The sequence below is a fragment of the Trachinotus anak genome, unplaced genomic scaffold (assembly GCF_046630095.1).
Source record: "Trachinotus anak isolate AG129_WGS33_773 ecotype Australia unplaced genomic scaffold, CSIRO_AGI_Tana_v1 ptg000025l, whole genome shotgun sequence".
In the NCBI taxonomy this organism is placed as follows: domain Eukaryota; kingdom Metazoa; phylum Chordata; class Actinopteri; order Carangiformes; family Carangidae; genus Trachinotus; species Trachinotus anak.
This window is the reverse complement of record NW_027273876.1, coordinates 12,113,712-12,140,018: the sequence shown is the minus strand read 5'-3', so window position 1 is coordinate 12,140,018 and position 26,307 is coordinate 12,113,712. Positions and strand designations below refer to the sequence as shown.

The 26,307-nt window shown below is 43.8% G+C and overlaps 1 pseudogene; it reads right to left on the bottom strand.

Annotated features, from left to right (window-relative positions):
• The window catches only part of LOC139609319 (voltage-gated potassium channel KCNC1-like), a 50,551-nt pseudogene that overhangs the window by 20,376 nt on the left and 3,868 nt on the right, over nucleotides 1-26,307 (bottom strand).

The following is a 26,307-nucleotide window of genomic DNA, read 5'->3' as shown; positions in this document are numbered from 1 at the left end:
AGAGCTGAGTGTATGTGCATGTGTTGTGTCTGTTTGACTGTATATGTGTGTATGTTTTGCTGCTTGCTGTAAAATGGAGCCTTCTATGAGTAGGTGAGGCTTCCAAAGTCAGTTTCATGTGTGCTCTCCCATCCAACCTATCTTTCCTAAATGTCTGAACCTGATCTTATGCACATGCAGTGACCTGTGTGTACGTATCTGCACCGGATGCACACTGGACATATATAGCACATATGCTTACAGTTTGTTGTGCCTGCCTTGCTGTGTGGATCTGTTTACATAAGATGTTTATGTTTATGTATCTGTCTCCTGGTGTGAAACGTACCTTTCCGCACATTCCCATCTGTGGCACGGAATTCTCTGGTGTTGAGCAGGAAGCAGGCACGGTCCTGCTGGTAGCGTTCCCGGGTAGGTCCACGCCCAATAGGGCTCCTCTCGTCTGGGCTCAGCACTTGGTCGATGGTGGGGCAGTCCTCATTAGCCAGGGCGGCCGAGGCTGCATCACCGTTCTGCTTGGAATCTAGAGGAAAGGGAGGGGGGAGGCGAAATTAAGGGGAAGATATTGTTTCAGAAACGTGCTTTCAAAGATGAATTTGTACTTTATTTCATTGATCGAGTCTGACAAAATAAAGCAATACATTTTCTATCGCAAACTGGCATTGTGAGGTCTGGTAAGAGTCACAGAGGGGGTAGGGTTATTACAGATACTGGAAAATACAGTACCACGAGGTCACTATAAACTTGATATAAAATACAACAGGAAATTACTGAAATAATGATTTAATCATCATTTAAAATTCCATCAGGATTGCTTTTTTAATCCATTTATTAACACTGTAAATTGATACTTTTATATGTTTTTTTTGCTGTGAATCAGCCAGAAATAATAGTCTCACTGTATCTTATGAAGGGCATTTGCATTTTATAAACCGAATAATTAATTAAAAGTAATAATTTGTATATATATTTATTCAGAAGATCACCCTGCAAAACTGTCAAACATTTTGAGTGGTCACAAATGTTCAGTTATGATCAGGGATGACTATTGCTGACAGTGCACACATCTTCATCGTGATGTTAAGTTGAAATACAGTACGTCAGTGAGCAGGAATGCTGTTGTTTACGTGTTGGAGTATGTGGTGATGATACTGCAAATCAGTCTTCAAGGCAATTTTGACTAATAAAACTTCCTGCTGAAAAAACTCTACTAACACAACCTACGAGAAACCTTTACAGACTGGAAGACAGCCAAGCAGACAGGATGTAGTAAAAGCACTGATAAACCAATATTTTCTGTCTGATGACTAAGGCAGTAAAGTAATGCATTAAAGGTGCATTATTGCTGCATGGGACTGACGCCTGATGCTGCAGCATGTAAAGAGCAAACAAGGAGCCGCTTTACCCCCCCCCCCCCCCCCCCCGATTTTACTGCTAATGCCAGAGAGAAATATCTGCAGTCAGCCCAAATTGAGATGCATTAAGCAATTTTAATAGATAATTGAGTTCATTCTATTTCCATAGTGTTTGTTCTTCACTGACAGATGGGTGCCTCAAGGCGACTTTGGACCTACAAGTTGATCATAAATTACACATGAGTTCTGATGGGCCAGTGATTTCTCCAGGGTGGATCCAGAATCAACTATGCATCACTTCTTGATAGTACTCACAGTTCTTTCTCTTAACACTGCAGCACTCTAATCCTCCACTGGACCTCTGAAAACATCAGCACGTATGCCTTAAACTGCAATCAGTAAAACAGTAAATTTTCCAGGCGCGTGCCCATCAGTTTTACCCAATTTACTTTGATTCTAAAGATGTGAACTATGAAAAAACAAATCTCTCACCTCTGTTAATCTCTATAATTTCTTCTTGGGCTAGAGGACAGTCACCCCCTATGCCTCCAGACCCCATCACTCCACCTAGGACATTTCCCAAGATCCTCTGTGGTGAAGCAGTAGCCATCGCCAGGGCATCTGGCTTGCAGTAGTTGGGGGATCCTGGTTGGGGTGCTCGAGGGATATGTTTGTTCTTCTTTTTGGGCAGCTTTTGTTTGGCCATGGCCAGAGAGTAGTACATGCCGAAGTTGTTAACAATGACAGGTACAGGCATAGCAATGGTCAGCACACCAGCCAAGGCACAAAGCGCACCCACCAGCATCCCTGACCACGTCTCCGGATACATATCTCCATAGCCCAGTGTGGTCATGGTCACAACGGCCCACCAAAATCCAATGGGGATGTTCTTGAAGTTGGTGTGAGCGCTGGCTGTTGGGTCATCCGGATCTGCACCAATTCGTTCAGCATAGTAGATCATAGTGGCAAAGATGAGGACACCAAGGGCCAAGAAGATAATGAGCAGGAGGAATTCATTGGTGCTGGCACGAAGGGTGTGGCCAAGGACACGGAGACCCACAAAGTGGCGAGTGAGCTTGAAGATTCGGAGGATACGGACGAATCGGACGACGCGGAGGAACCCCAGGACATCCTTGGCAGCTTTGGAGGACAGACCACTCAGGCCCACCTCCAGATAGAAGGGCAGGATGGCGACAAAGTCAATTATGTTGAGGGTGCTTTTGAAGAATTCCAACTTATCTGGACAGAAGGTGACTCGGAGCAGGACCTCGATGGTGAACCAGATGACACACACACCCTCCACGTATGTCAACCAGCTGTCAGTCACCACCTCGTATACAATCTCCTCATGGGTGACGTTGCCCACCGTGACGTTCTCTGTCTTGTTGATGATGGTGTTGAAGGCCTCATGCGTCTCCATGCAGAAAGTGGAGATGGAGATGAGGATGAAGAAAAGGGAGCCAAATGCCACATACTAGAAGAAAGGAAGAAACCAACAAACAGAAAAAAAAGACAGGAAGAAAAAGGAGAAAAAAGAAAGTGAGAGAAGGAGGAACAGTCAGGTGCAAATCAAGAAAATTAGGCAAGGCAAAATAACATAGATTTTAAAAAAAGCATAAAGAGAAACTATAGCTTTAGTGCAGTTTGAAACCTCAAGCCAACAGCAAAGGGAAACAAATACACATGTGATACTTAAGATGAATCCACTGGGTCATCTATGTGTTACAAAAGTACTTCTCACTCTGACAGTGACTGTAATGATCATCTTCATCTTTATGTTCGAGAAGTTGGAGCTATGAAATTTGCTGTGCAAAACGTGTGTTAAACGAAACAAAAAAAAAAAACAGACTAGTTTTCTGACAGTACAGCAGGCAAGTGGACCTCCCCTGAAAAGGACCTTGGCAGAATTTGACCCTATGTGACCAAAGCCCAAGGACATTCAACCAAATTATATCTGACAGTCATAAATGATTATGATGAACAATGAAGGTGTAAAAATAGATGTGCTGTCAGTATCATGTCATATCATGTGCAATCAGGAAAATGATAAATTTACCATGATTATAAGTAAGATTAGAAGTAATTTTTTCTTTCATTATGATATACTAAGAGTAAATTACAAACACAATAATTGAAATCAGATGCAAATAAATATCCCCTTGCCCAGGAAAATCAGAGGAGACCTGGACCTAAAACCAGCTCCACCTAGACCCAAAAACCTGAGGGCCCTGCCTCAGGTTGACAGAGCTCTTAAAACCTCTCATCTACACAACATCAGAGAAAAGTGTGGGAGAAAAGAAAACATGGGTAGAAAACGAATAGAAAAACACCACTAATTTGCAATACTCTGCTAGAGAGGACACAGGATGGATGGGATGGGAATGGGATGAGAAAGACAAGAAGCTGTGAGGATAAGATGAATAAATAACTGATCATCTGTATACCATAGTCCAATAAACAAGTGAGAAATCCCACAGCTCACCGTGTGTTCTGTGTTGAAAGTGTCAAAACATGAGTTTAGAGGTGCAACTGTCAAAGTTGAAGTTGCAGTTTTCTAGTAAACAGACATTTGTTTACAGATGCAGAAGATGATGTAAGACCCTGCAAACTTATGTAAGTCACTTTGGAATCTTTATTTGTAATATTTCGAGACGCTACAATGTTTACACCACGCTGGATGCATTTCTCAAATGTAGATTCAATTTACAGCCTAAGGTGACATCGCCCATAACTCCTTCATCACACCATTGAAAGATGAGATGAAAACTCAAATTAGACTCAGATTAAAAGATCTTCTAGACGTTTTTTGTTTTTGTTTTTTTGCTGTTCATCTACCTGCTCCCTGGTATTTTTGGTTGGGCAAAAGATGTCTGGCTTTTTTAAATAATTAATGTTTTCAGGTCTTAGAAGCAAAGTTATGAAATGGGCCAAAAACTTAAGGCTATGTAGGGATTAACTGCCGTAAAATGCACGAGATATATCTGCCTCCTAGTTTTGCAAGATTAGATGCAAATGGGTTATTTGTTTCTAAACATCAAGAAGCTATTGCGTTACATTAAGGTTACATGAAACACATAAACTGCTTGGTTTAAGCTGTCTCTGCTGAATTACCGCTGTTATTGTGACCAAAAAAAGGAAACAGGGAATAGTAAAGTCCCATTTTCTCCTGGCATTTGCCTTTATCCCTTCCACCTCTTGGGACTATTGTCTTAGGACCCTTTCTACAAGTGGCATCTTTTTATGTCCTTGGGGTAAATTTCCTGGACAGAAAACAAAAAATAAGCTACGTCATAACACCGCCACACCACAGTGTCCCACCACAGAGATCTCTGTTGTTTTCCACAGTTTATTTTTCAGGTTTGCTCATTTTTTATCACTCAAAGGCAATTTTCTTAGCCCTTGCCGTCTGTGTGATCTCCAGGCTTAGTGTATATATGTACTGGAGCTTATTATTCTACTGTAGCCCATTCAATTGTCACTGAATCAATTGCAGTAGCATGATAACACCAGTGTGTGCGTGGCTGCTGCACAATCTTTCCCTGTTGCGGTCCATTCCTACAAGCCCTGCAGTGTATTTATAGATGCAGTATACTTTGTGCTTTATCAAATAAATAATAAAACACAGACATGGCCTGAAGAGCAAAAGAGAAAGGTAATTCATACTTGAGTGAAGTCCATATATATAAGAAGCCTGAGTGCCCTCAGTGTATTGTGCGTGTCACCGTGTATTTTCGACATTATGTACTTATGTAATATCAAGAGTAGCATACTTATATGAGGAAGCCTTATAACTAAGCAAATGGAGGGAACCAGTTTCAGTTTGTTTTTTTTTTTTTCACTTCTCTCCCAGCTCTTCTTTGAATTGAAAACTGGAGAGCCTAAGCCTCCACACATTTGCCTCCATGACAGAATCAGACTAAGCAGAAGACTTAAGACTCTGACCCAGTGTATTTATTGAGGAGATTAGCTGACAAGCATTTAGCCACAGCAGTGACCTTCCAGGAAAGTCAGCCATGAAGTAGAAGTCAATGTCCAATCTGTAGTTTTAGATTGCTATATTGGGATCCGTTTGTTGTTGAATTAGCATGATGGTTGTTGGCTGGTTATTTAAGTAGGTTATGTTATTTACAGAGGCAGGGTAAGGGAACAGTAGTAAAGGCAATTTTGCATAATTTCAAGTAAAGATATTTCAATAACATTTTATTCGGAGTATCTCTTTGTATTCAAAATACTTTTCCAATTTTCTATCTTCTGTTATTCTCACAAGCCTTCACCCTCCTTCCCCCACTCTCCCTGCTCTTTTTTCCTCCCCCTCTACTCCTTCTCTACTCTTTCCTTCTCCCCCGTCCTTCTCCATCAGTTTTCCCTACCTCTTTTCTCCTCTGCTATGTTTCTCGCTAGTCGGTGTCTGACCTACTTTCTCAGATTGCTGCAGTGCTCTCCCCCTCTGTATCGTGAAAACACACTCTCTCTCTCTCACACACACACACACACACATTGAAGTTCTCAGTCACCCTCCTACCTCTACCCCCGTACCAGCCCCCCTGTCCCAGGGAGGCAGGATAGCACCAGCAGGACCTGCTAAGGATGCTCCCTCATTGGCTGAGCACCAGAATCACTTCACATGTACAAATCAGGGCAACAAGGAGAGTTTTGCCTTGAGGTGTTATGCTCTTATTTTTTATGTTACTGTTGCCATTACTCCTCGTGAGGACGTTAATGATGTAAGTAATATAATAACCAGGAGCACTGGTAGAAGATCCGTCCTCAAAAAGGGGTTTTTATCATGCTGCAGTGCCTCTAGAGCTGAAGAAGAGTGTCATTACCCATGTAACACATACGCAAGAGAGAGCAAACTGAAAATAGTGGCAAAACCGCAATAACATATCTTTTATGTAGGCTACACAGGTGGAGACACAGGAGGGGGCGGACAGGTGGGAGGCAGACCAGACGATGTGGATCCACGCGTAGAGAAGCACAAAGGAAAAAGTTGAAGCGGTCCAGAAGAAAGGAAGGAGCGCGATTGAAGAGAGAGAGGCTGAGGACCGAATGCCAGAACAGTGAGCATAATTCAAATACCGACAGAGGGAAGGATCCTGAGCTAAGATTTGCTAAGCTAAGCTCAGGTAGCTCGTTCTGATCTCGACACGATGTGACTGTGTCATGACAAGAGAACTCCTAAAAAGAAGTGATAGTGAGAGGAGGAGTGCGAAGACAAAGAAAAAGAGGGAACGCTATCAGGACACTGAAGGCTAATAGTAAATGACAGGCCTTCGCCATAACAGCAAATTCTGTCAAGCAGAGGGACAGAGGAAGTTCTGTGTGTACTTTTACAACACGTTAGTGCAGAAAGAAATCTGAAAGTATTAGATTCTTTATGTCCACAGGACATCAAAAGGGATGAATCTGACTAAAAGCTGCATTCATCAAGATGTTAATGTAAAAAAACCCCAATCTAATGACACTAAAAACAGCACAGAGGTTGCAGGTGATGTAATGGACAATTTAACGGCACAGCAGAGGTCCTCTTCTTAAGATGTTCAGCATATTTTTTTTCTAATATTGTTTTGCTAAATCTGTCTGCTGACCAGTTAGTCCACTGCCAAAATCTGCCAAAAACCAGTGCCGTTTAGGCTGAGCTGACACTTATACACCATATATCTTCTACCGACAAAACAGTGTTCATGTTTGAGCAGATGCAGCAGAAAACTGTTCATGAGCCTCATCGTTCACTGAAAAATACTTTTTAACTACAACTGATCAATTTAATCTAAAATGTCCCATGCACACAAACGTTTCGTTTACGGCTTCAAGAAAATACTTGGTGAGGTCATCTTGCGAAATACAGCTCCAAATAACAGACAAAACATAAATCAGGTGTTGGTATAAGCAGCTCAAAATGAAAAAAATATATACAAAATATGTCTCAAATATAGTGTTAATCAGATTTTGTGTAATTGTGAATACACAGAAAAATGTCTACATTTTTTGCATTACTCAATTAATATACATCCACACAAAAACAATATTTTCTGAGCATTCTGTCTCTCTTGTCTCAGTATAAATACAGCCAGGGCACCAGAGATTTGTGATGCAACCACAGAGCCTCCCCTGATTTGCAGATTCGCCCTCTTTCTCTAAATTAAACTTTGGCGTCAGGTGCTCTTACTGGTGGGAAATCTTATACACACAGGAAATAACACGTCTGCGTTTCAATCTGAAAGCCTGAGAATGAAATACAAAACTTGTTCCTGAACATCAGCGAGGAAGTAAATGCAGAGAAAGCTTGACTCAACAATGACAGCTGAACTTTTCATTCAGTGAAAAAACAAAAACACCTTCAGGTCTGAGGAGGGCACAAGTTAACACTGGGTTGCAAGTGCAGCTTTAACCTATAGGATGTGTTATTAATTCATTTGACAATGCTATAGTTAAAAGCCTTTGTGAAACATAGGTTCGTGCATTGTGTAATTAAATCAAACAGTATTTCAAGATGGCAGAGCACAGTGGATTACACTGTACATCTGAACATCTAATCAATATTGATCAATCCATCACAGCAGCCAGTCCTTCTTAAATATGCAGCAGCATGTGTGTGAGGAAAGATAGAGCAGAGCTCCCACTGCTTGAACAGTAATAAACTGTACTTAAAGCTACTCATCAAATCCATGTGTGTACCGTATGCGCCCGTGTACACATGTGTTGGCGTAAGTGCCTGGCACAAGTGTGTGTGTCTGTGTGTGTGTGTGTGTGTGTGTGTGTGTGTGTGTGTGTGTGTGTGTGTGTGTGGACATGACTCACCACGTAAGAGAGACAAACAGCCTATGGGCACAGGAGGTGTGTGCACACACTTGCTGATCGCAGATAGTGAGTGGTAGCTACATGAGCACTGCATTGAGGTGATGGAGAGGGATGAGCCGAGAGATGGAGGGAAAGAAAGAGGTGGAGGAAGATGATAAAAGGAGGAGCAGCAATCTGTCACTTCACACTTATTTATCTCCTCAGGCACTTTGTCTCTGTTCTCGCCCCCCCCCCCCCCCCCCACATCCTTCTCCTCACTGCAACATGAAGGTGTGTGTGTGTGTGTGTTCTGGGCTGAACAGCCATGTTAATGCTCTGGATATACGATTCAGAGGCACACTGTAATAATGGTGTGAAGCCTAATGTGCTGAATTCCCTACAGTAAAGCTTCCATGTGTGACACCTGCAGCCCAATGACCTTCAAGGCCCAGTAGAGTCTCCCTCGCTCTCTAGACTCTGAAATTAGATTTGGAAAGATCATCAACATAAATTTAAAAGAGCGGGAGTCAGAGATGGAGAGAGAAAGAGAGAGGGAAGCGAATGAGAAAGAGCCTTTGAGAGAGAGAGAGTGTGGGGGGGGGGGAGAGAAAGTGTGAAAGGAAGTTGATGATAGACAGTGTTGATTGTGTTTCGATGGCTGAATGAAGGAGAGAGAGAGTGAAGGAATGGAGGGAGGAAGATGAGCAGGGGAGAGGAGACAATGGCGTGAATCTCACCAATCAAGGGGAGAGAGCAGGGCAGAGAGTGAGAGTGCAATAAAGAGATGGGGAGGGAGAAAGGAGGAGGTGTTGGGAGAGCATGAATGTAAGTGATATAACCAAGGAGAAATGGTCGGGGCTGATATTAGCCCTACAGGCGTTTTTGCATGCACGGCGGTGTGCTGCGCTCTTCCTTAACGGGACCCTAGTGGCGCTGTGTTTACTGCGGCACCATCCAGAAGAGCTTTATCATTACAGTATTACCACAGCCCTGCCTGGCTCTCTGTCACCATGACAACCACTGCGTTAGCCTCTGCTTTCAGGCACCAAGGACAGGACTAAGCCAAATACTGCTCCTACAGCTGGCGTAAAGGGCTGAATGTAGAGGAGGAAGAGCAGAACTGTGATCGTTGGGTCCGGCTGCCGATTGTTCAGTGAAAGATTAACGTTTGTCAGGTCAAGGGAAAGTGACCTTGACAGAGATATAAAGACAAATAAAGGATTTTGCCTCTTATTGACAGGGCTTTTGTTCCACGATGGTGATGTTTGATCAGCATTAGTATGACGAACAGCGCGAGGTAAGACGGAGTACGTGGAGTCTTTCCCAGAGGGCAAAGCAAATAGGCGACCACTGCTGCAGAGTCAGCAATGATAAGAAGACATTGAAGGATGATTTGATATCTGCACATGAATGAGGCATGAAAAATGAACATTTAAAGATGGGAAGTACAGAACATTCTCCTGAAGGGCAACCCAAGCAATGGGTTAGACTGGGATCGAGTGATTAATCTCATATCTTAGGGTGAATGACTGTGCCCATCACTCAGAGACTTTCAAAGTAGCAACTCAGCGTGCAGTGGGAGTATAACCTTGGGTGGCTTACAGAAATAGCCGTCACTTGTACCATCATCATCATCGTCGTCGTCACTGATGAGAAGAATAATGTTGAAGTTGAAGGTTCTGCTACTTTAGGCTGAGATTCCCGGGAAAGAAAAACACTAAACCTAACAGTCAAACACTGTTGAACAAGACAAAGAGAACAACTAAAATGTCAAAAGAGAGAGAGTTCCCTTTAGGGACATGCCGTGTGAAATGGACAAGCGGTAAAGCTGAGTAGAAAGACTGAGAGAGGGATGAACAGAGAGGGAGAGAGAACAGTACAGAAAAGATGTCTTTGACTTGTCTTCACTTCAGTGGCTCTTAGCTGTTTCTGACCCTCAACCTCAAAGCTTCCTGGTGCGAGTTTGATGATGCAGCCATGGTCCATGAAATGTGTCTAAGAATGTTAACCACAGTTGCAGTATTCAGTCCGTCATTCGGCATTAAGGCTGCTAAATACATTAACACCACATGGAAAACAACTGACTCCGCTTAGGGATGCAATTAACTTTCATTCAATCTAATTGCTCATTTTGTCACATGTCAAAATATTAGTGGTTCTGGAGGACTAGGAGTAAAAGATATTGACCCCAACCTAATCCTAATTGCAACATCCATGGTTAAAGTACAGCCACGGATCCTTGTGGAATGTCTGTACAGTAAATATGAAACTACTGCCAACAGCAGTTATCTTAGCTTCGACTCCCAGCCAAGAAACGAAATGAAAGAGGTGCATTTAACCCCTTGTAAATCAGCAGTTTGACATTTTGACACTGCCATTTTTGTTCACTGATAAAGTGTTAATAAGCAGGTGCTGGTTGACAAATTTTTGTTAACTTTGAATAGAGCCAAGCTACATTTCAAGTCTTCGTGCCAAACAAAGAAGTCACCTGGCGTAGAGACGTGGTGGTTGTATTCATCTTCTCATATAACCCCCTCCAAAAAAAGACAAAGGCCATACTAACTTATTTGACTGTGATGTGAACGATTTTTCTTGCAGTTGTCAGCAAATGGTTGGTACTGTTACTTTTTCAACTGTGAATGAATTATCAAAATTAGCAAATGATTTTGTCAATAGACAATCAATGAATCAGCTGATCATTTCAGCAGATTATCAGTGACATTCTTGCAACCTACCTAGTCAACCTCCTCTTTGTACTGTAATAACAGGACAGAGGTTTTAAGAGCGTCGGCTCTACCACTGCAGAACAGTGTAGATTTCAAGGTGGGCTGATTCAGTGGCACCTAAGCTCATTTCAAAGAGGAGATCCATGACAGCTGATAATAACAGACTGATGATGGGCAGAAAACAATATCAGAGGAGATATCGAATTCTTGTGACCCTTTACTCCCTACTAGGCCTCTTTCTGTCTCAAAGGACCTGCAGTCGGGCCTCACCTCAAGGGAAATGTAATCGAAATAGGTGGAGGCCGCTGGTGTCCGAGCCAGGACAGGCAGTTAAAGTGGAAGACTGTGAGCCCCTGCTAGTGGTGGCCCAGCACCCACCGTGGGACACTGTGGGATAATGAAGGGCAGGAGAGGTGAGGCGAGGAACAGGGACGTGGGGACAGGCAGAGAGGAGGGACGTTATGGGATGGTTGCATGTGTTGCATGATTGCATATGTGCAAAACACGTGGATATAAGGTATGCGCGTCTCATACGTATGCATGAGGCTTATCAAACACCTGAATGCAGGAGGAGATGAAGGCGGAGGAGGAGCGATGAAGGTTGGCAGGAGGCTGCACTGAACTTAGAGATATAATTAGCTTCTGCTCTGGGTAATCCTTGCGTATACTTTATTTTTTGAGCGCTGGAAACACTGACTCTCTGAGGTCAGTGCTCTTGGAAGTGATCCTGGTAAAATTTCAATCACAACACAGACTTCTGTTCCAGAGATTCCCTCAATGACTCAACTCCCTGACACGCTACAGTTAAATCAGTAAGCTCTCCTAAATATACACACACACACACACACACACACACTGCTCTCCAGTCAACACGTCACTGTGTCGTATCTGCTCTGCAGCTTTCAGGTCCCCTCCATTTTGCTCCCCACTGCAGTCCTGTCAAACATTTTTGAAGACAAACAAACACTGTGTGGAGGTGAATGAACTGAGCACGTGTCCGTTCCCTCTCATCTGCTTTGTATTCGCTCCAGATTACTGCAGCATACTATCCGCGTTTGTCCTTGCGACACAGCCCCCCTCTTTCTCAGCCGATCCTCCTTTTTTCCACCCCTCCTCACCCCATCCGTCCTCTCCTGTCCTGCTTGTATTGTCCAAGAGACACATAAAGCAATTCCCTGTTCTTTTAGCTGTGACGACCGCCTGTCTTCAAGCCTCCTCCTCCTCTTTTTCTCAACCCCCTCCCTTCTTATTCCATCATAAAAGAGAAAACATGCGCAAAGGACAGGAGCACTACACATATCAAACTGTTAACCTTCCTATGTCAAGTCAAATGTCCTGATCCCAACAAACCTCCACAGGACATTCTGATACATCTCCGTCCAAATCCACTCCCGCATCAAACTGTTACACACTCTCCTTGATCACGTTTCCATTTAAAGTGGCCATTCAATGTACGCACACTCGGCCTCCACTCCACTTCCACTTGGACACGAGGCACAGTCACAAGGAAGCAGATGGTCACACAGGAATTGTCCCGGGGACGCCCTCCGATGTCATTTTCCAAGGGAATGAGCAGGGATCCAGTTTGACTGTTTCAGTGCCACACGTAGCAACGCGTGGCCAACCATGCAGAGACACTCACGAAACTGCTGAACAGATGTGTTCCCAACAGCACGGGAACCATGAGAAGGTTAGAGTTGACTTCTGTGTGTGATTTGCTCAGTACGGTACAAATCAGCAACATGGTTGGTAATCAATTACTCCTTCAGCTCAGACTTGAAGCAAGTGTGACAGAAACTAACTGGTTTCAGCTTCTGAAATGTGAATATTATCTGTTTTCTTTGTCTTCCATGATGGTAAATTGAATCTATTTGCTGGTCTGACAAAACAAGACATTGACTCAAGCTCTGGGATTTTGTGATGGATGTTTTTCCACCATTTTAAAATGATCAATCAAGAAGATAGGTAAAATGATAAGATGTTTAGTGTGAGGATTTGTTGCTTTTCTTTGTGTCGTGTCACAGTGATGTGTGAAGTGAATATGTTTTGTTCAGTGACAGGGTTTAAGAGATTGTGATAGCCATTTTTCGCTGTTTCTGGTATTTACATGTTACATATTACATACATTTACAGTCCAAACCATTAATTGATCAATCATATAAATAATCAGCAGATTAATTGATAACAAAAACAATAATCATTAGTTGCAGCCCTTGTAAAGATGAGGCTCGAAATGTTTGCAAATTAAGTTTTAGCTTTGCTAAAATGACATTTAATTTTTAAAAAGTTACATTATATTATTTAATTATATTGCTGTTACATTGTTAGTGCCGAAGCATAGTCAAATAGTTGATTGATGGAAAATAAATCAAGGATTTTGATAATGAATCAATCAATTAAGTCATTTATCAAGAAAAACTGACAATCACTTACAGGTTTTAGCTTTAGAAATATTATTCTCTGTTTTGTATTAATCAAATGGAATAATAACGAAGTTTTTCGTGGTTAAAATTAGTTATTTGAAGGTGTCACCTTTGGCTTCGGGAACTTCATTATTCATTCATTATTTAGTAAACAATAAACTGATCAATCTACAGAATACTACATAATGAAAGTATTTTTAGTTTCCAGCCTTGGAAATTATTACTAAATGGAAAACATATCTACAGTTTCAATTTCCGCCTAATTAACATTCAGTTTGTTGGTCTATGCCTTTGTTAAACATCTGTATTTGGGACGGTGGTACGTGTGACAGCGATCTGCAGGGTTACACGTGGAGGCGTGTCAAACGCAGTGATTTATCTGTGTGCTGTGAGTGTGAACGCTCAGCTGAATGGTTTATGGGCAGCTACACTTACAGAGTATGGGCCAATGTGCAAAGGTGAGAGTACTGAGAGTGATTTATGTTCAGCCAGGTGTTCGAGGGGGTCGAATGTAAGATGCATGTTGTGATTGGAGTAGGTAAATGTGTTTCTATAACATGTTAAGTCTTTCTTAAGTTACAGTATTTGCTCATGAATAATTGATTATCTTGATGCAGGGAAAGGAGTTTTCATTCGGCACATAATTAAAACATTTTCCTGTGTATGTGCACTCTGTGTCCCTGTTTGTTTACATACACATGTGCTTATGCGTGTGGCAGTTTGTGTGACTACAGTACACAATACACTGTCCTCTCATGTGTTTTGACAAGATTTGCCCCATTTAGAGAATTCAGACTCCCACCACTGTAATCGGCTCTGGCACCGCGTGAGCTCTCCATCATGCCAGTTTCCTAAATTATTTCAATTCCGGAGCATAAGAGCAAAATGTCCAGGGTTTACCACAAGGTCCAGCTAATTGACTGTCTGCGTAGTGGTGTGGAGCGCTGATTCAGCACTTAACCATGGCATGGCTAAATGGACCAAAGCAGAGTAGGAGGAGGAGGAAGATGGCTGAGAAGGAAAGAGTTAGAAAGATAGCTCAAGTGATGTGGAAATCATTTGTGTTTCATTATCGCACTACATGTTAAATGTTTTTAATGTGATGTGATACTTAAAGCACTCATTCAACATTTTGGGTAATACACGTATTTGCTTTGTTGCTGAAAGATGCTAAATATATATAGCAACTGGTTAGCCTAGTTTAGCATAAAGAGTGGAAACCGAGGGAAACAGCTAGCCTGGCTCTGTCTGATGGCAACAAATCCATCTACCGGCACCTTTAAAGCTCAATAATCGACATGTTATAGCTTGTTTCTTTAATACAAACAAAAAAGTGCTAGATATTTACCGTATCATCTCATCTCAGTTTCAGCAAAAAAAGTGAATAACCATATTTCCTATAACATCTTCTTTCAGCAATAATAATACCTATGGTTACAGGTGATGGATCAGTACACAGTTCAACCCTTTTTATTTTTCTTGATCCACTGCAGACTTGAAATTAAACCGCAACAGCAGGCCATAATCCAGACAATTAACTTACAGTTGCAAAGACTGTAAAATAAATCCAGCCAACACCTGGGCCACATGTTTGTTTCTGGCCCAGTATACGTCCAGTTCAACGGCCTGAATCTGGCCCATATACAGCATGAATTTCATATGCTACTTTCACATCTGGACCAATTTTGGCGCACAAACAGAAAATCATCCAGCTGTCAGGAAATACTGGAGGATAACAGCTGGAATCTGCCCTGATGTGGAAGTGTATGGGCCAGACTCGGGCAGTGGATCCAGACATATGCTGGGCCAGAAGTTTCATTTTGCTATCTAGACACTGGTTTTGCCCCTAAAAAATAAAGCAGTCAGGTTACATCCAAATACTGCACTATAATATAAAACATCTATCAACTGATGAAAACAATTTGACTACATATTTACAAAAAACATTAATATCATATTGTTATATAGTAGAAGAAGTAGAAGACCAAATCAAACACTGCATTTTTTCTGTTGTCACCACTTCAAAAGTGCTTCTTGCTTATTCAACACAAAGATCATGTCTCTGTCCTTGTTATGAGACATCAACGATCTGTCCAGTAAAGTATCGCCAACAGGCAGCGCTCAAGTTACAAGGCAGCAAACGGAGGGACAGTGACTTCCGAGGATGCAAACACAACATGAGAAGGCCTGCGGTACAAAACCTTGTCAGGGAAAATTGAAACAGAACAGATGCATTTACCAGTCCCAGGTACAGGAAATGCGAGCTGACTAATTATCACGCCCCTGCCAGCAGCTACTACTTGGGGAAAAGAGTTTACCTTAATAAACTTGGTGAGCATCCTCAGAACACCTCCCCCCATCCTTTTTTCTCTGTCAAGACAGGTCTGGTGCTTTAGCTATTTTAAGACGTGTGTTTTCTAAATATTGCTTATGTGCTGAATGGTCATACAAGTGCAGAGTCTCATCCTCGCAGTGATGATGGAGGAATACATTTGCCACCGGAGAAAGAAATTAAGGCCTCCGTTCCCTCTCTTTGCTATTTTCAGATGCAGCCCACTGGGAGAGGAACAAGAATGGATGTGGGAAATAGGCCTTTCAGTGGGGTCAGGGTTGGAATGGAAACAACTTGGAAGCACAAATATAAAACCCCATCGCTGAAAGTATGAAAGTTTAATTCCACACACTTTAGACCTTTCAGTTCACCATCAAAGTAACAAGAAATCATCAAGGCCTGTGATTGGCTGGGACCTGCGCAAACAATTAGCTGTCCTCATCCCCACAATTCCCATTAAGCCCCAGTCAGAGTTGAGAGGAACCGAATGTGGAACTGTGTGGCAAACAAAACTGGTGCAAAATAATCTCACAAGACTAGTCAAAATTAGAAGTGACCTAGTATATAGTAAAAATGAGTGTCTGATATGGTTAAAATCAAACGAGGACATCGTGCTTTATTGAAAATGATATCTAAAACATTTCCAACAGCTGTTTTAAGTGGCTACTTGGATAATGAACCCACCCCCCATTTTATATTTTGGAACCACACAGAACTCAGCTTCTCGGTCACAAGGCCCTAAAAATGTAATGCAATGCAAAATGGTAATGTCACCTAAACCCTGCCCCAGGCGACCTTCTTCTCCACCCAACACCATATCTATATATATATATATGTACTAACACCTATCAATACGTCTTTTTTCTGCTTTCTGTCCGGCCCAGTGATTTTCTACCCAGAGACGACCTGTTCTGAGGCTGTCTGGCGCTGTGGCAGGTCACATTTGTGTTTATGACAGCATTGTGCGCTCCAGCACTGAACACTGTGGAAAAGAACAGCAAACAATGAACCACAAGACATGACCTTCAGGGAGAGGAAGGGGGTGGGGGTGCGGGTGGGGGTGGAGGGGGGTTGGTTCTGGACACAGCACTGCTCCACCGAAATGAATCAAATACAGTCACAAAAAAATAAAAAAAAGTCTGATTTTGGAAGGGGGCAAAGGGGCATCTTTTACATGCTGAGCTACAAAATGGTGCTTTGTCAGGAGATTGCTGACAAAGACAACTGTGCCCTTTTGGTATGAAAGTGGAAGTGACCAAAACACAGCAGAAAACCTGTGGGACAGTGGGAGTACATTACAGGACAACAAGGGAACAGCTACCAATAGAATTAATACTGATGAGAAAATATTTGAACTTTTTTCTTTTTTTTTTTTAAAGAAAAAAGTAGTTCACAGAAAATTCAGCATCTTTTTTATTCAAGATTTTTTTCTATATTATTATACAGTTTGTTAAATTCATTCAATTTAGTTTTGATGTCCAAAACAGACTCACTCAAATCATTTTCTTTTATATATCTGTATGTAATTTATACACATAGTTTACCGCACAACATTGTACTCTCAACTCTTTTGAGGGATAATTTCTAAGTATAACCAAATCAAAATCATCATCTTAGTTTAACAACATATATTCAACCTGCTGAGTGACAAGTGATTACGTTAAATGAGTTTACGTGCGGTTCAATAAAAAAAACACAGGTTCATCGATACTGGTGGATCCTTAGTAATTCAATTAGGATCATTGTCAGAGTTTCAAACAGTGAGTTAGGGAAAAAAAACTAACAGGCAGGGGATAACATGGGAGAAGATCAGCATCTTTCAAGCATGATATAACAGTCCCATGTCATCTCAGCTGCACTGCAAGATCTATGTCAACCAGGCACAGATCAATAAAGAAATCAGATGCAAATTGTATTGTATAACACCTCATCAAACAGAAACACATACATCCATAAATTCTGCCAGTACGTTAACGGTCATGATACCATTCAGAAGAGAATATTTTAAGAGGTGATAGCGACACAGAGAATGGCTTTAAAAACAGACAAAAAGAGAAGATAATCAATAAAATATCAATCAATAGGCAGGCAGAATGGCCAGGGTAGGAAGATTGGATGGCTCAAGCGTCACAGATAATCGAAGATGCTAAGACAAGGGTCCCCACCCCCATCATGCAACATCTTTCTCTCTGTGGTTGTCACCTCCTCTGTGTTTATCTCAATACCCCTCTTCCTCCTTCTACCTCCGTGTCCTTCTCAGGCTCCCCCTTCGTTCCCTTTTCCCTCTATTTTTCCCCCCACTATCTCACCCCTTCTCCATTTCCCTCACTCTGCCTATCCCTCTCACTCCGACACCCCCCCCCCACCACCACCACCTCTTTTCTCTTCCTCCAGAGCCTCCCCCCTCCTCCTCTCTCCCGTGTCTACTGCAGCAGAAAAGCCAGAACAGACACCAGCATGTGTGCGTTTGTACATGTGTGTGCCACTACGGTAGATCCACGAGCGAGCCTCACACGATCATGAGCGAAGGAGGTGAATAAAAAAAAAAAATTTTTTTTTTTAAAAGACTGCATGCCCGTCGAACGCTGTGATCAAAACATTGATTGCTGATGCGTTACATCACAGCCATGGAAACAAAATCCCCTTAAATCATTAGAGTAACGTCTCTCCTCCTGTCTCCCTTTATTTCCTCTCATCTCCCTCTTCTTCCCTCTGTCTCTCTCTCTCATCTGTCTCATTATATTTCCACATCAGCTCTCTTTTTTTTTTTTCTGTCCTTGCCGCTCTTCATCTCTCTGTCTTCTCTCTTCACATATAATTTGCATCTCTCAGGACCGAAAGACCAAAAGGTTCTGCCATGTTGGACAGGATACTTTTAGAAAGAGCGAGGGTGGAAAAAAAAAAAAAAAAACGAGTGATCTGGGTCACATCGCTGTTTGACGTATAGCGCTGGTACATTAGACCAATAGAGAGAAATGGAGCTGCTTTCACCCACAAACAGAGTCGATGTTGTGCAGCCACTGAAATGAATCCCCCCCTACTACCTGTTCTGTACTCTGCATAACCCCAGTGTGGCATCATAAACACCACTATCTGCAACTACTACACTCAATGAATGTTCATTTTTGTATCATTTACCAGCTCTTAGCCAGTGTAACCAGTGGATGTGGTGTTAAACTGTACATTACATAACATACAGCATTCTAGCAGCCAGGCAGCAGGTACAGTAGCTTGCATCCAAGGTATGGCAGTGCTGCAAATGCTGCCCCCTCTTGCTCTGAGATAATTCAGAATTCTACCAAATCCACTTCTGTTTACATACACATGTGAAGCACCTTTTTGCCTCCTGCTTGTCGTAGTGCGCCATTTGAAAATCCAAGCGCCGAAGCTCTCTCCCCCTCATGCAACATTTGGACATTCTGCAAAGACCTGCTTCACAGCGGGGTGTTTTGTTGAGTAGGGGCAGCAAGGAATGGGGTAGTGAGAAATCAATCCAACTGGGATGAGAGTGACAGTTCGTGAAGCACTTCCTGCCTGATCCCAGGTCCGGAGAGGCAGATCAGGTGGCCTAAACCAGACTATCTGTCCGTCACAGCCAGACACATTTGGAGGGAACTGAATCTAGGTATGTAGACCTACACCTGGTGGCAGAAGATGTGTGACTGCGTGTGTGTGTGTGTTTGGGAAGACAGGGTAAGAGGCTGTGTGTGCAGCTATTGTCTTCATCTGTGATAGTAAATAGAGAATGTAATGCTGAGTGTGCAGTGATTTATGGTTTTTTTTTTTCTCTTACACAGACATTCAGCTATTTTCGGTGTGATGTGATGAACTGGCCACTGCAGGTGTCTGCTGGCTGTCTGGTTTTGCATGTGCACCTACAGTATACATGCATTCACAGCACCTCAGGGTCCTTACCCACCCTCATGATAGAAAAATATTATTAACAAAGAGCACAGACAGGGTGCAAGACAAGAATGATCAAACTATATCACTGGATATACCAAACAACACAAATCAAAGCAGTCGTGATCAAGCAGCTGGATTTGTCTGTAACTGGAGGGTCTGAGAAAAAAGAACCACAAGCCCACTGTAACTGTTTTCATGTGCCCAGGATCAAAAACACAGTCAGGGGTACTTGTTACTCTTACACCTGTATGATCAAATGTCATCAAACATTTGTTTGCAGGAGGTAAATCGTTAACTATTTACATGAAAATAATAGAGGATATCCCAACATAGGAGCAAGTTATACGCAACAGCAATAAAACCCGTGCGTAAAAGGCATGTACCGTTCAACTGGGACAAGGGGAGCCTGCAAAAAACAACCCAGCAGAGTGTAGCACTACCAAGGGCAAATGTGGGAAAAGACATGCACTTCAAATCTGACGATTAGGCGTCGTGTGAGCCTCCTCAATGCGGTGCTACAGTAAATAATACCAACATGAAATACGGCGCGTTGATGTGCATCATAAACGGACAAATATAATCTAATGAAGGCGTTTGGATGCAAGAGGCGCAGCGGATGCTGCGTTTGGAGGCAGATATGTATTAAAGCCGCTCAAGTAGCAGAAGACGGCGATAGGAATTATGACAGCAATAAAAACGGCATTCAGTGCGAATCCAGCTCGTCTGAAACATGTAATATATCAAGTCAAAGACATGGAGGTGAACAACCGTGGTTGTTACATCAACTAGTACCTGCCATACCATTTTCCATTTTCCTATGCTATCAGCATTAATTATTCAATATCAGTAAGTCTATATCCTGCCATTTAATACAAGCTGTACTGACAGGGATCACACACATACCGGCAGTGAGTGTCCTGCAGGTCGTTGAGGACCGGTTTCTCTGCAGTTACATTGTTAACAGAACAATCAAAAAAACAAAGTTTTTAAAACTTATCATGACTCAAGCAGTGGTCTGAGACATAATGAGGTGGAATATGCAAAAGTACAGACACAACTCGGTCCCTCCAGGAGAGACCTGGGTAACTCACCCGGGCATATTTGGAGGAATACGGGTCTTCAAACAGTGCCCATATTCTGGGTTGCCAGGTTTTCCACCAGCCCGCTTTCCTTGCGTCCTCCTGCATGCACAGTCTTTTCAAGTCCCCATCCGCACCGCCCAGCGCTGGATCGTCGTCCGGCGCGTCCGGTTCTGGAGTCTCGAAGCTGTCCAGCGCCTCCTCCGCATCCCGGTGCTGCCGGTAATTCATCCAGCAACACGCCTCCACGTCCGTCTCATCGATGCCCCAGAAGGCCAGCTCCTCTTCGAACAGGGGACCGCACACATCATTGGGACAGTGCAACTTCCCGGTGCGGTAATAGTTGAGGATGAAGGAAAACACTGACGGGTGGCGGTCGAAGAAGAACTCGTCTAATTTGGGGTCGTAGTCGAAGTTGCTGAACGCGTCCGGTTCGGTGAGCCACGACAAGCGGGTACCGGGCAACGTTTTTAGGGTGCTCCGGTAGGTCTCATGCCGCACCCCCCCGCAGTTTATCACGATTTTCTCGCTTTCCGACGGACAAGTCATGTCTGCGCTGTAACATGCTTTGTTGGACGACTTGTTCCCACCCTTGCGCCCTTTGAAAGAGGATACACACACCGAACTGAGCATAGAGGACCGGGGGGGGAGGGAGAGGATGAGAGAGACCGAAGGGAGGAGGAGGGAGGAGTCTGAGGAGTCTGCGGGGAGAGAAAAAGGGTAGAAATTTTAGCAGAGGGGAGAAATAGATGTGGATTATCAACATTGCAATACAAATTAAGAGTCACAGGCTTGTAGCAGCTGTATGTGCAATTATTCACTTGATAATCAGATGATGGAATGGGCGCAAAATGACCTTGTGCAGGTGCAGTGAGTGACTGAGAGGGGTGGGGGGGGTTCTGGGATGAAAATGAGGGGGGGCTAAGTTGTGTTTTTTACACAGCATCCTGGAGCAAAAAAAACAAACAAAACATGCCTTCAACTTGTTAGTGCAGCACATGAAAAACAGGTGGCTTTGGGCGCATTCATGAGTCAGCATCCTCATGGGCTGATGGTTAACACCTCAGTGATGGGAAGATTGAAGCTACAGTCACATGACCAGGGTCCCAGCACGGTCACCATCCCTCCTTTATTCCCTCTGCTGAACTATTCTTTCGGCCTGTCACTGTGTTCCCTTGTTCAGCCAGCGGTCTCCACATTGATCTGGTTGATGCTCAAGTCAGTGTTCATTCAAATCCTCTCCCTAATTAGGCCACTGTGAGACTTCAGCATACAGACACCCCATCACCCCACACATACACACACACACACACACACACACACACACTCCCTCCCCACCTGCAAAAATCCTGCTCTCTTCCTTGCCTGGGCACCCAAGAGTGTGTGAGGAGGGGGGGGGGGGGGTTGACAGAAAGACGGAAGAAAGAGAGGAAAAACTAGGGATCCATCCTCCTGCTTCTTTTCCCCTTCCCCCAGAATGCCTCTCTGACGTGAGGTGGTGCAGCACTGTGTGTGTGTGTGTATGAGCATGCGTGTGTGTGTATGTGATGTGTGTTAATTGCCTCCCGAGAGTGCAGTGTCCGTACTAATGTTAGATCTCCTCAATCAGCCTATGTGTGTGCTACACACACTGCTGCAGCCCCCTCCAACCGCACTGAGATTCATGCACAGTTATGTCAATGCTCTCTCTGCCACTTCTCCCATACACGTGTGTGTGTGTGTGTGTGTGTGTGTGTAAAGACATGTGGAGATAGATATGAGGAGGAGAGGGAGGGAGAGGGTGAGGGAGAGGGAGGGAGGGAGGGAGAGAGGTTGGGGGGAGGAGGCCATAAATCTGATTTTTAATGGAAGGATCGAAAAGGACAGAACAATCAGGAAAACAAGGCAGGCTCAGACAAAGACCTGAGGACGGGGACGAAAAGAGAGAGAGAGAGAGGGGAGAAGAGAGGCAGAAAGTGAATGCAGCACACTTCTAGTGAACAGCCAGTGTAATATTGTCTCTTCCCCAGTAATGGAAGAAGGGGGTTGAAGGGGGAGCGTAGAGGGGGGAGGAGGAAGAGCATCGAAAAAAGGAGAGTGCACTATAAAAGTGAATGAATTCTGCTGCAGTAAAAAGCCAGAGTTATTTGCTCTCTCTCTCTCTCTCTCTCTCTCTCTCCGAGGTCAGATTGTTTGCCCGCGAGCTGCGTCGCCATCCGTGGGAGGGGGGTGTTGAGGTGAGGAGGGGTGGGGGCATGCTTCAGTAAAGACACGCGTTCACAGTAAAAAAAAAAAAAAAGCCTATACATGCACCATATCTATGTTGTTAACCTTTTTCTCTATTCAAAGAAATGCACCACTGCCCCCCCCCCCCCCCGCTCCTCCTCCTCTCCTGTGAGCTCCCACTGGCCCTCCTCCTCTCCCTCCCACTACTCGCTCTCTCCCTCACTTTCTCTTCCTCGCTCGCTCTCATATTCCGCATAAAGGAATCACATTTCATTGAAGGAGCAGAATCAAGGCTTCACTTCTTCTTCCTCTTCCTCCTCTCTCACAACACGGTCTTATTCCGATCCAGTGCCCCCCCCCCCCCTCTCTCTCTCTCTCCATCGCTCTCATTCTTTCTCTCTACTTTTGCCTCTTCTGTCCCCCCCGTTTTACCTCCACTCACTGCATTTTGCTCTAGTGCTCTCTTTTCTTTTCATTTCTCCCCTCTTTTTCATCACTCCTCCTCCTGTCCCATTCTTTCCCCCCTCCCAAAGTAAGACTCCTTCACTTTGGGTCAACTCTCTCCTCCTCTCTCCCCCACAGACTTTTGCTTTCTGTCATGAGGGACACTGCAGATGTTCTGTCTTACATGTTACTAGTGTTTACTCTGTTGTTCTGCTCATTTCACTGCACTTTCTTTTTTCTCTTTTTTGTTGATGGAAAAGTTTGCTGTCTCTCTTCAGGTCTTGTATTGACATTAAGTTTGTTTTTACAGATTTCGTTATGACTTTTTTCATATGAAAATGATTTTTTTTTTTTTTTTTTTTGAGGATCCAGGAAAAAGACTTTACAACACTCAGGTAAGCTTTACTAAGATTGAGGCTACTGCATGGGTAAACAACCAAAGCACACATTTTTAATGCTGTGCACAGCTTGACAAAAAAAAACCTAAAATGTATGTATCTTATGTGCACAGATCAGAAAAATCAAGTAACTTAATTGTTAAATGCTTTAAATTTCTACTTTGCAGTGTTTGCTGCAGGAGCATCGACTCTGCTTCTTGCACCCATGAGTTTGAGTGTTGCACTGCATCAATAAGACAAAGTTTTTTTAGTTTGAGTCTTTGCAACTAAGAGCATTTAACAAGACCAATTTAATGAGAAACTAATCACCTGCAAAAAACATCTGCAACAAACAGTCTGTTTGGAAGTGAGGTCAGACAGGGAGAGTGTAAAAAGATCTTTATCCCGACTCAGCTTTGTCCTGTGGGGCTGTCCAGCAGGGACCACTTGTGTTGTGAGGTGGGTTATATTTCAGCACCATGGACAGCGGCGCACTCGCTCTCTCTGGGACAAACTCCCTCTAACAGGATCCTAAAGTTTTTAAAAGCAGCTCCTGTCATCTCACTGTGAAACTTTTATCCCTTCGATGACTGTTTTTGTTTTGTTTAGTTTTTTTGTTTTTGTTTTTTGCTTCACTTTGTAAGTCTGTGCCCTGACTTGTACTCCATAGGCAGTTGTAGCTTCTTGGTAAACTGCTGAATATTTTATACACAGACAGCCACAAGTCTGTAACTGTGGTTAAATGGCTTTTTGTTCGCTGGGACTCATGCGTGGTGAGTTTATTGATTTTATACATTTGCTTAAGTATTCTTTCATGTAATTTGGAGGGTAATTGGGGCAGGATGTAGCTGGGCTCTTTTCACCATTGCTTGGAGCTAAGTACATTGTTAGATTTAAAATTTGAAGTTTGAGCGAAAGTAGTTGTCAACAAGACCAGATGACTGATTTTAATGAGCTCAGGGCATGTGAGCCGAGTGCTCTAGCTGCATTTCAGGTGAATCCGCGCAGTTTTGAGTTTAATACAGGGGGAGGTGAGCACATCTCTTTAAGAGTCGTCCTCAGCACTTTGTTCACTGACAGCACTGCAATTGCTTGGAAAAAAAAAAAAAAAAAACCTAAATACCACAGAGTGGGGGGGGGGGCACAAGGATGAGAGGTATGGATGGGGGATGGAGGATAGAGAAAGTGAGCATCGGGTGTAAAATGGAGGAATGAAGTCGAGATCCAGTGCAGATGAAAAAAGCACAGAGGTGAGAAGGAAGGCAGAGGGAGAGCATGCAGGAGGAAGAAGCTAAAAACTGAGCGAGAGGCATGAGGAGGGGGGGGGGGCAGAGAAGAGGTACAATCCCCCACCAATGCCACCTCTCTCTCTCTCTCTCTCTCTCCTGCAGCATTTCCTGCCTTGGCCACCATGTCCTGCACCACCCTGCTACCACTGTCTCACCACTGCACACACACACACAAACACAAGGGGAGAGAATGCAAGAGAGAGAGAGAGAGGGAGGGAGGGAAGGAGACTCACACACACACACACACCTGAGTGGAACAAACGGGCTAAGAAACCAAAATGAGGCTTCATCATTATAACCATTAGAGAGAGGAGATCATTTCTGCAGTGGACTGATAGATAGAGAGAACGGGGCTGTAAGAGAGAGAGAGCGTGCACACGGCTCATGCACGAAAGCTGCACTGACGCTAATATATATTAGCAGAAACACTGCAGCAAGAGGGGGAGGGAGCACGGGATTATGGGATGCATTGACTGTGAGGTACCAGCAGCAGTAACTGGGGGGGAGGTAGGGAGGGAGGGGAGGGGAGGAGAGCGCACACTAAAGAGAGGGGGAGATACAGAGAGGGAGATGGAGAGAAGGCAAGGGAGGAATTTGGAGGAGTGCTGACTGTGCGGAACAGACCCAGCAGTTGGCAGAAAAAGCAAAAACCTTTACCAATCACACAGGAGGAGAGATAGGGGGAGTGAGAGGAGATGGAGGAGTGTTGGGAAGGGAAGGAGAGAAAGGGATCGAAAGAGTGTGTGTGGAAGGGGGAGTGGGTAAGGGAGAGAGAGAGAGAGAGAGAGAGAGAGAGAGAGAGGATGCTGGGGAAAATGAAGGAGGGGAGAAAAAAGTGGGAGAGGAGGGGGAGAAAAGACCTTGCGGTGGCTCGGGGGGGTGTGTGGTGGGGGGTGTTGGGGGTTAGAAATGGTCTGCAATACTAATAAGAGGAATGGAAACAGTGGAGTGATTAAGAGAGGAGGAGGAAGGAGAGGAAGGAAAACAAGTGTAGGGATGTGAAACAGATATACAGCTGAGCTGAATGGCAAATGTACACACTGGAGAAAAGGAGGGCATTGCAGGCAAGTGTGTAATGTATGTTTGCTTGCGTGTGTGTGTTTATGTCTGTGTGTGTGTTTGAGAGGAGGAGAGAGAGAGGGTGCACGGATTACGTATATGTGTTTCTGGTGCACAGCCATTTTTTTTTTCCCACCCGCTACCTCATCAAAGGATGTAACCACAAGGCTTCACGCTGTTCCATCCATATCGCCTCCCTCCCTTCCTCCTTTCCTCTCCTCATTCCTCAACCCCCCTCATCTCTACCTTATCTCCCTCTCCTCTCCTCTCCTCTCGCGCTCTCCCCAGTGTTGAGGAGACCCCAACAGGAGAAAGCGAGGCACTGCAGCGCGGTG